Source organism: Bison bison, unplaced genomic scaffold, assembly GCF_000754665.1.
Source record: "Bison bison bison isolate TAMUID 2011002044 unplaced genomic scaffold, Bison_UMD1.0 scf7180017864289, whole genome shotgun sequence".
Taxonomy (NCBI): Eukaryota; Metazoa; Chordata; class Mammalia; order Artiodactyla; family Bovidae; genus Bison; species Bison bison.
In genome coordinates, this window is record NW_011494861.1 from 14453429 (window position 1) to 14464789 (window position 11361).

At 43.7% G+C, this 11361-nt stretch overlaps 1 protein-coding gene across 1 annotated transcript in view; it reads left to right on the plus strand.

The window, feature by feature from the left end:
- The window catches only part of LOC104996119, a 38954-nt gene that overhangs the window by 11637 nt on the left and 15956 nt on the right, over positions 1-11361 (plus strand).

Consider the following 11361-nt stretch of genomic DNA (forward strand, 5'->3'; position numbering starts at 1 on the left):
TTGGCCACCTCATGCGAAGAGTTGACTCATTGGAAAAGACTCTGATGCTGGGAGGGGTTGGGGGCAAGAGGAGAAGGGGACGACAGAGGATGAGATGGCTGGATGGCATCACTGACTCGATGGATGTGAGTCTGAGTGAACTTCGGGAGTTGGTGACGGACAGGGAGGCCTGGCGTGCTGCGATTCATGGTGTCGCAAAGAGTCGGACATGACTGAGCGACTGAACTGAACTGAACTTGTGTCACAGTGTAGTTTTGCCTGAATCCCAAACATTTTAATTTGTGGTTTGCCTGATACTCTTTGTGTGTGTGTGTAAATTAATTTATTTACTTTAAGTGAAGTGAAGTGGTCCAGTCATGTCCGACTCTTTGCGACCCCATGAACTGTAGCCTATTACGCTCCTCTGTCCATGAGATTTTCCAGGCAAGAATACTGGAGTGGGTTGCCATTTCCTTCTCCAGAGGGTATTCCTGTCCCACGGATCGAACCCAGGTCTCCCGCACTGTAATTAGCCTCCAGTTAAAGAAAATAAATTTATTTACTTTAACTGGAGGCTAATTACTTTACAGTATTGTAGTGGTTTTTGCCATATACTCACATGAATCAGCCATGGGTGTACATGTGTTCCCCATCCTGAGCCCTCCTCCCACCTCCCCCGCCATCCCATCCCTCAGGGTCATCCCAGTGCACTGGCCCTGAGCACCCCGTCTCATGCATGGAACCTGGACTGGCGATCTATTTCACATATGGTAATATACATGTTTCAATGCTATTCTCTCAAATCATCCCACCCTCACCTTCTCCTACAGAGTCCAAAAGTCTGCTCTTTACATCTGTGTTTCTTTCTCTGTCTTGCATATTGGGTCATCATTACCGTCTTTCTAAATTCCATATATATGCATTATTATACTGTATTGGTGTTTTTCTTTTTGAATTACTTCAATCTGTATAATAGGTTCTAGTTTCACCCACCTCATTAGAACTGATTCAAATGCATTCTTTTTAATAGCTGAATAATATTCCATTGTGTATATGTACAACAGCTTTCTTATCCATTTGTTTGCCGATGGACATCTAGGTTGCTTCCATGTCTGGCTATTGTAAACAGTGCTGCGATGAACACTGGGGTACACATGTCTCTTTCAATTCTGTTTCCTCAGTGTGTATGCCCAGCAGTGGGATTGCTGGGTCATATGGCAGTTCTATTTCCAAGGAATCTCCACACTGTTCTCCATAGTGGCTGTACTAGTTTGCATTCCCACCAACAGTGTAAGAGGGTTCCCTTTTCTCCACACCCTCTCCAGAATTTATTGCTTGTAGACTTTTTGATAGTAGCCATTCTGACCGGTGTGAGATGGTACCTCGTTGTGGTTTTGATTTACATTTCTCTGATAATGAGTGATGTTGAGCATCTTTTCATGTGTTTGTTATCCATCTGTATGTCTTCTTTGGAGAAATGTCTGTTTAGTTCTTTGGCCCAATTTTTGATTGGGTTGTTTATTTTTCTGGAATTGAGCTGCAGGAGCTGCCTGTATATTTTTGAGACAAACTCTTTGTCAGTTGCTTCATTTGCTATTATCTTCTCCCATTCTGAAGGCTGTCTTTTCACCTTGCTTACAGTTTCCTTCATTGTGAAAAAGCTGATAGTGTTTTTAAATGACCTGACTAATTAAATATTTTAAATGAAAACCATCAGTTTGAAATTTTATTTATCCAAACTTAAAATGATTTTTATACACAAATATAATTCAAGTTAGGTGTATATCCTTCATTTTACCAACCACTTTAATGGGAGTAACTGAGGATGGAGGCTGTGTTGATACACATGACTCTCCTCTTCCCATAGATTTAGGGCTCTAAGTCATAGTTGGAATATTTTCTGCAAATAAATATTGGAGTGAGCTTTCAGGCTCCTTGGTACTGACTTCCAGGTGAGACATGAATTAGGCAAAGCAGTGGATGTACCTGAATGGGCTAGTGGTTGCATTTTTCCTCATCAGTACTTGTGAGATGCTTGTGCCAAATCCAGTAGGGAAAGAGGTATTGCTTTGTGCCCCTGAGCTCACCGTGTAATATGGGCTGTTTTGCCTCATTTCCACCTTTTCCAGCTTCTTGTTGTGTGCTGTGTGATATTTGAAGAAAAAAAAATTATTTGCCCGAAAATATCTCCTACCTTCCTGTACACTCTTTCTATCTCATTTATGTGTGTCTGAGTCAATTCATGCCATTATAACCATATGCAATGAGGGGCTTAAACAAAGAAAATTTACATCTTCCAATTCTGGAGGTTGAAAGCCTGAGATCAGAGAGGCAGTGAAGTTAGGTTGTGGAGGGAACAAGCTTCCTAGTTTCCTCATTTGGTGTGTGAAGGGGAGCACAAGTCTCTTCATTTGATTCTAAGGGCACTGAATGACTCAAGGATCTCCAGCTCCATGATCTCATTCAAATCTAGTTATATCCTAAGGTAACTTCAACTTCTATCACCCTGGGGAGTAAAGCTTCAAGGTATGAATTTGTGGTGTGTGTCTGTGGGGGGGGGGTTGTGTGTGTGTGTGAGGTAGAGTAGGAGATAGGGAACAAATATTCAGTTCATAGAAACCCATCACCGTGAAGAAAAGGTAAGATTACAGTGTACCCATCAATATTCTGGTGGTCATCCTCCTCTCTATGTTTTTGCCACATCCACACCCAAGCTGCCTGCAAACAGCCAAGGCCATGGCATCTCCTGTGTCTGTCCACCTATGTGTGTCCAACATGACTGCTCTGATCAAGCCAGGATGCAGGTTGTGCCCTTTCCTTTCTCTCCATTCCTGCTTCTCTGTCTAGCAACAAAATCATTTCCCAACAAACATTGCAGAGATTGAGAGAATATTACTCAGATCATGGAAATCTTACAAAGTATTTCCTCTTTATTCCAAGCCCATGTGACCTGCCTGACCCCTCCCTGCCCAGCAGCAGTGATCTTCACCTGTTCCCAAGTTGGCCACACACTTCACTACATCAGTGTTTGCTCAGTCCACCCAGTGCCCCAACAAAATCCTCTCAACTAAAACCATTCTTTGTTTGATCAACAATTATTCAGGTTCCTGAACTTCTCCCAGGAGTGTCTGAAGGTTTTCACATAAAATTCACTTTGAATAAGAATTGTAACTCTGTTTAGGAAGAAACCACACTCTTAATATCAGGTCACCCCCAAAATGTTACCAGAATTCCTCACTGTCCACTCTTGTTATCTGATAAAGTGTTCAGCAAGAAAATTGGTTTAGCCAGAATTCCTCCCAGAAGTGATATCATCTCTTCAGAATTTACCAGCCAGCAAAACTCTGCTTCTTGGTATTGAATCCATACTTGCACCTGTTGAATTGTGAATGAAGTCCATTTACATAACGGGGTATGTTTTCCTGTATTGTATAGTTTTGAATAAAAGTTGACTTTACCACTGACACCTGTGTCTGTGTCTGAGTTTCTCCGTCACAACTTCACAGGTGATTACTTCTCAGGCAGGAAAGGTCCCCTGAATACCCTCCATGTTCCCAATTCCTTGAATGGCCTACTTGGAGTCTGGCTACATTTAGAGCTTCCTTATCAGTCTTTGGGGGACTTCTCTGATAGCTCAGTTGGTAAAGAATCTGCCCGTAACACAGGAGACCACAGTTCAATTCCTGGGTTGGGGAGATCTGCTGGAGAAGGGATAAGCTACCCAGTCCAGTATTCTTGGGCTTCACTTGTGGCTCAGCTGATAAAGAATCCACTTGCAGTGTGGGAGACCTGGGTTTGATCCCTGGGTTGGGAAGATCCCCTGGAAAAGTGAAAAGCTACCCACTCCAGTATTCTGGTCTGGAGAATTCCATGGACTGTATAGTCCATGGGGTCACAAAGAGTCAGACACGATGGAATGACTTTCACTTTTCACTATCAGTCCTTGCTCCCAGCATGTCCCACACTTCTGAAAACTGCCACATCATCGCAGCACAGTGTGAATCACCTGGAGGTCTATCACTCTGTCAGAGAGCAAGTGGCTTCAGATATACTCTCAATTTTAAAGAGGACCATCTTTGAAGTCTTGGAATCACAATCTGTGTTATATTGTTCCTGCCCCTCCTCCAAATCTTCCCAGTTCATGCAGTGGTAAGGAACCTGCCTGTCAATACAGGAGACCCAAGAGACTTGGGCTTGATCCCTAAGTCATGAAATTCCCCTGGAAGAGGAAATGGCAACCTACTCCAGCATTCTTGCCTGGAAAATTGATGGGCAGAGGAGCTTTTGGGCTACACCCCTCAGGTATGACTGAGCATGCATGCATGCACCCACTTCCTTCAAACCTACAGGTTCCTTTCTTTACAAGTCCACAAATAAAGAAGTGTCAAACAAGGAGTATCATGAGTGCAGAAGACAGGCTTGAATGTCAGGAGAAACTGGAGGGACCTGCATTACCTCCATTTCACACAAGAGAAAACTTAGACCTAGAGATATAACATGACTCCAAGTTCTCAAAACTTGTTACAGACCCTCAATGAGTAATGTTCATTGAATGAATGACTGATGGGAGAATAGGAAAGAGAGGAAGGTTGGGGTGAAGACACAGTGACAGCTGAGCTGGAGTCAGCTGGCCTCCTCACACCTCCTGCACCATCCATTCATCCCACAAACATCTATTGAGCCACAGTCAAGCCAGACTCTGGCCTTCAGTCCAGAAGGAAAGAGATATTAAGCAAATACTGATGTGAGAGTGTGATGTCAGGGGGCAGGCTTACAGAAGTGGGTACTTTGTAGGTCAGTGGGTCCTAAGGGAGTTCCCTGGGGGTGTGTTGAAGTGGAGGGGCACATGGCAGCAGCAATGGGGTTATGAGGACATGACCTAATCAGAGACAGCTTCCTTAAAGAGGAAACATTCATGTTGAGACTAGAATGCTGTGAGGAACCATCCAGGTGCAGGGACATTGGGAGGGAGGACTAGGTGATGCAGACTGTAAAGATGGCATGTGTTGGCACAGCTGGGAAGGAGCTTCAAGGGTTTGCTGAAGTCCCAGAAAGATCGTGTATTAAGTCCAATTGCAGCTGTAACAATAAACAAAAGCTCCAGTGTCTTAAAGCAACACAGGTTTATTCCCTTAGAGCTCTAGAAATGAGAAGTCCACAGGACGTTCTGTGCTCCCTCTGGAGGCTCTAGGAGTGAGTTGTTTGCTTGTCTTCCAGGAAGCACCTGCATTCATTGGCTCCTGGCCTCCTCCTCCATTTCTAAAGCCAGCAGTATAACATCTTCTTTCCTTCCTGTCTCCCTCTCTGTAAGGACCCTGTGATTACATCTGGCTCACTGGATAACTAGCCTGATCTGCACATCTCAAAAAAGTTCATCACAACTGCAAAGTTCCCCCTGAATATAAATGATCAAATTCACATATTCCAGGGATAAGGATGTGAATATTTAGGGGATGGGCATGATCAATCTGCATCCTGGAACCAGGCAGGAGTCCTCTGGCTTAGTACCTGTTCCATAACTTAGACCTCAACCTATCTATTCCTTTCTGGGCAGTTGAGAAGGTGGAAGACAATGGTTGGGGGTTGAGGTGTACTGAATGGATCCCAGTGCTCTATAAACTTACACACATGAACACACATGCACACACATGCACATATGCACACACACACAGAGTCCAACGTTGACTGTTAACCCTGCACTAACTGGAAGTCTGTGAGACAGACTGCTAAGCGTTCAGACATAAGACTGAAAGTTTGCTACCGGGTTAACAATGGGGCTGCCTGACCACTAGCTCTAAAAGAGTGGAAATGAGGGTGGAACTGAGCCAGAGAGGACCTTCATCCCACATCCCTGTTTCCCCTGCACTCTCACAGTGAGGAAGCTCAGCCTCTTTGATGGATGTGGTGAGGACTAAGGGAAGTGCTTATTCAAGCACTGATGTGGGTCTCACCCTCTGAGTTTCTGGATCAGTAGGTTTGGCATGGGGCTCAAAAGTCACTTTTTAAAAAGTTCTCAGGGCTTCCCTGATGGTCCAATGGTTAAGAACCTGCCTTGCAATGCAGGGGACACTAATTCTACCCCTGGTCTGAGAAGGTCCCACCTTTCATTGACTACTACTGAGCCAGTGATCTAGAGCCAATGAATCACAACAACTGAAGCTGGATTGCTTAGAACCTGTCCTCCACAGCAAGGAATGCCACCGCATAAATGGCAGGCACATCAAAAACTAGAGTGTAGCCCCACTCTCTGCAGCTAGAAAAAGCCTGATAGCAGCAGTGAAGACCCACCACAGCCAAAAATAAAATAATGGTAAAATAAATGAAATCTTTAAAAATAAAATTTTTAAAAGTTCCCAATTGATGTTGATGCTGCTGGTTGGGGGACAAGACATTGAGAGCCACTGTAGTGGGTGGAGCTACTCCATTGTTATTTTATCTGTACAGTTTTTGGAGTAATAGATTCTTCAGAGAAAACAATGTGGAAAAAATCTGAATCTCATGCTCCTTAAAACTTCCTCCTGGAAGTGAAAAGCCTGTGACTCCAGGATTTTATTACAAAGCTCAAAGTGGGCAGAACACTGCTGGCACAGTGCAGTATTTAAGAGCATCAACAAAAAGAACTTCCAGTTCCATGACTTACAGGCTGTGTGCCTTGGAAGAAGTTACTGCCCCTCTCTGAATCTCTCTCCCCTCTACTGAATGGGTTCCATATTGGACTCAGATAAAAACACTAAGCTCAGAGTTTGGTGCAGAATAAATCCTCCATAAGTGGCAGGGCTATCTGACATTCAAAGACCACAAGCATTGAAATAGCCAAGGCCACAGGGACAACCAGAACCTGAGGCAGAGTCTCACATGCTAGCCATTCCCCCTTCCAAACTGTATTGTTTTGATCCTAGAAACAAGTACTTTAAGAGAAAACCCTGGGAACCAAGTTCAGCCCATTGACTGGGAGAAACCTGGTGGCCAATTGGACAATTACCTATGTTTGGCTACGGCTCAGGCTCCCAGGTGGCCCAGTGGTAAAGAATCTGCCTGCAATGCAAAAGACCCAAGAGGCAGAGGTTCCATCCCTGGGTTTGGAATTTCCTAGAATAGGAAATGGAAACCTTCTCCAGTGTTCTTGCCTGAAAAATTCTATGGACAAGGGAGTCTGGCAGGTTACAGTCCATGGAGTGGTAAAGAGTCCATGGAGTCCATGGAGTTACAGTCCATGGAGTGGCACCTATATGACTTAGACTCAGGATTTCTCTGATTGGCACTAATCCAGGGAGCAGATGTGAAAGAAAATCACATCTTTCAGATGTGAAAGTAAACCATAGTTTACTTCCATGACCTGGCTATTGTAAATAGTGCTGCAATGAACAATTGCATTAGTTCATCTGTGAAAAGAAATTCACAGAACGATATGGTAGGAAATATCTACCAATGGAGGAGAGGTTAAAGATGTGACATTTATATGACAGAATGTTGCTCAGCCTTAAAAAAGGAACACAATTGCACCACATGCATAGATACGGATGGAACTAGAGTCTATCATACAGAATAAAGTAATTCAGAAAGAAGAAAATCAGATTTTATTTCAAAATTTATTCCCTAATGTCCCTTGGGGAAAAAAATAGTAAAAGAAACATGTAGCAACACTGATGCACCTTCTTAAAGGGCATCACTCAGCATTAACTCAGAAACAGCTTCCCTGATATGAGCTCCCCTGCCCTCCAGGTTTCCCTGGCCCCCACCTACAGTCCTTCACTCACCCACCACCTGGCCTTGGGGATATATGATTTCTGTCTCTTGCAGGAAGATACCAGACAGTTTGACCTGAGACTGGAGGTTTATACCAGAGAGAGAAGAAAACTGTTCTCAGCAGTGAGCAATGGGTGAGAAGACCCCCAAGTGTGGGTTGGGGGCCAACCAAGTCCAAGTCCAATGAACTCAGTCCAATGAACTTTCACAATGAACTTAGACTCAGGGTTTCTCTGATTGGCACTAATCCAGGGAGCAGATGTGAGAGAAAATCACATCTTTCAGATGTGAAAGTAAACCATAGTTTACTTCCGTGACCTGGCTATTGTAAATAGTGCTGCAATGAACAATGGGATGCATGTATCTTTTGGAATTATGGTTTTCCTTAGGGATATGTCCAGGAGCAAAATATATATGGAATCTAGAAAAAATTGTACAAATGGACTTACTTGTAAAGCTGAAATAGAGACATAGATGTAGATAGCAAACATATGGACAACAAGGAAGACAATGGGAGGGATAAATTGAGGGACTGGGATTGACATGGACACACTACTATGTATAAGATAGATAACTAATGAGAACCTACTGTATCACACAAGGGATAAAAAATGTACAGTCTGTTTGTAGGATGTATATTAATTAACCTTAAAAATGCAACCAATGGATTGCAGCACAACAGGCTTCCCTGTCCTTCACCATCTCCTGGAGTTTGCTCAAACTCATGTCCATTGATTCAGTGATGCCATCCAACCATCTCATTCTCTGTCACCCCCTTCTCCTCCTGCCCTCCATCTTTCCTAGCATCAGGGTCTTTTCCAGTGAATCGGGTCTTCATATCAGGTAGCCAAAATATTGGAGCTTCAGTCATCTTCTTGCTCTATTGAATGATTACCATATAATCTCTAACTCAGGAAAAAGCTCTGAGCCTACAGTTTGGTGCAGAATAAATCCTCTGTAAATTACAGGGCTGCAAGCATAATCAAGACAATATTGAAGGCCACATCTGATGCAGAGCCTCACATGCCAGCCATTTCCTCTGCCAAGTTGCGATGCTTAGATTATGGAAGCCAACACTTTAAAAGCAAGCCTGGGTGTCTCTGCCTGGAGTTCAGTCTATTGGCTGGGAAAAGTCTGTCCTCTGATGGCCAATTTGACAATTCTTTAACATTGGCTTTGGCTTCAGGATCAGGGTTTTTCTGATTGGCACTAACTCCAGGGAGCAGGAGTGAAAGAAAATCTAAATCAGATTTCCCCATCCAGTGACTTTCTCTTTATTCTTGGAAATTTCCTGGGTCCTGTTGGTGATTGTAGGTTTAGGGATGCTCAGAGAATTCATGCCTGAATTGGAAGGCTAAGCCCTGTTGACCTACAAACACTTCGAGGCTCACTGCCAGGTCCCATTAAATTTCTGGCAGCTCAATTCATGCCCTGGGCCTTGAGTGAGTTCTTTTTTTGAAAAATAGTTTTTGGGGTTTTTGTGACACTGTAGGTGCCCTGGATTGCTCATGAATCTGGCTTTTAATGTTGTATTTTGTTTATTCTTAATATGGACTCCCATGGCCACTGGAGAAAAAGCTTGGGCATATGTGGTTCCTGAGACCCAGGACTCCAACTCCCACCTGGGAGTTAACACCATCACCCCCAGCCCCCATTTCCCACTGAAGTTGTGGGAGAACAGAATTCTTCTTTCCCTGGCGCAAATCCCCAGTCTCAGATCCAATTGTCTGGGATCTTCCTACAGGAGACAGGAGCCCCACATCCTTCAGGGCCAGCTGGAGGGTTAGTGAAGGATGACAGGTGAGTAGGGAGACCTGGAGCGCATGGGACCTCACATCAGTGCACTGCTTTTGAATGAATGCTGAGAGAAGGTCTTCAGGAAGGTGGGTTCAGTGTTGTTACATTTTTCTTTAAATATTTTCCCCCAAGGGACACTGGAGAGTAAATTGTGGTGTAAAACATGGTGTTCGGTCTCTGGTCACAAATTTTATTTAAAATCTTGTGTGTGGTACATATGTGGCCACCCTGTAGCCTCTGGTTTGAGAAAACTGTTAAGCCTGGAACTCTAACCTGTCCCACAGTGACCCTTACAATATCAGAGGAGAAAATGCATGTCTTTGTTGTTCTAGACCTAAGACCTCCCTTGGTCTGTGGGCTTGGTGGGGATGTTGCTGGGGCTGGAATTGCCTTCGCCCCTCCATGATTTTGCCACACCAAATACAAAATTTAAATTTCATAAGAGACATTTACCATTAGCACTTGAGTGAGTATGTGTATGATTTTATGTGAATAGGATTTTGTTTCAGGTGCTATTCGGTACTTGATATTTCTTTTTACTTAAGGCTGTCACTATTTCAAATCTAATGTGACTTAATAGATTACTTATTTTATTTTTCCATACCTGCTCCTGCCTCATCCTTCCCAGTCTCAGGAACCCACAACATCCTTGTAAGAGCAAGGTGCTTCTGATTCTGCCTCCAGAACATCCTCAAAGCTGTCCTGAGGCCCACTCAAGTGCTGTCCCTCCCCTCCTGCCTGGAGCAGCAAAAGGCCTCCTGCTGGTGTTCTGTTTCCTTGTCAACCCTCCCAACATGGTCCAACAGCAACCAGGTGAACTGGGAAATGGGCAGCAAGTCATGTCTTTACCCTACTCACAAAGTGAGTATCAAAGTAAGTCAAGTATTATCAATGTAATATCAGTAATTACTTAGAAAAGGGGCCAATGTGGTTATAGTTCCATTCCAAGAGTCCCAGAGAATATGCCTGGGGTTAATTGCCATCTCAGGTGCATCCTCTGTGGGAAGAACTGCAAAGACAATATTTACCGGTAACAGCTGCTACGTTGGGGACAAGGTTAGATGGGACTGATCCATGCTTATTTCACCCCTCACCCTAAGTTCGCAGAGTCGACACTGACCACCTTCACTGGCTCTCAGATGTGAAAATGTACTCCTTCATAGAATTAACTAGTCACGTCTCCCTATGCTCACATTTTCAGATTTAGTCTTTGCAAGTCAGTTTGCTGTCCTGACCTCAATATTCTAGGAGGAAAACCCTCAAAGAAGACTGTCTCCTCAGCCACACCTATATATCATCCAAAGAAAAGTCTTTAATGTCTGTCTTCCTCAGATAAAAAATAAAAAACATCCATGAGGCTGTTTGAGTCATTCACAGGGTCCCTTTAGGAATGGCCACTACCACACTGCCCAGCAAGCACCCTCAGTTCTCACTAGGATTTTGACCAGATATCCTTTAGAAAAGTTAGGACTTAAGCCTGAATGGTCAACTGCATTGCCAATTGCACATTCCTTGCTCTCTGATTACACTCACAATTTGCTGTGTTTCCCATATAATCCCTAAGAATAACTTGGAAGCAAAAGGAGTTAATTTTGTTTCCTTTGGAAATGACACCCCTACCTTTATGAAGCTGCTTAATTTTGATATTTAATCAATTTATTTGGCCAAAGATCTCCCAACAATGATGTATTCAGGACACTTGGTTTTGTTTTTCATATGATGTCAGGAACTCATAACCTTTCTCCTACTCAGAAACACAACTGCCCATTTTAGCAAAACTCAATTCAATTGTATGGTGTGAATCAAGAAATAAGTCCTGGATTCCTCGCCCCCCCCCCC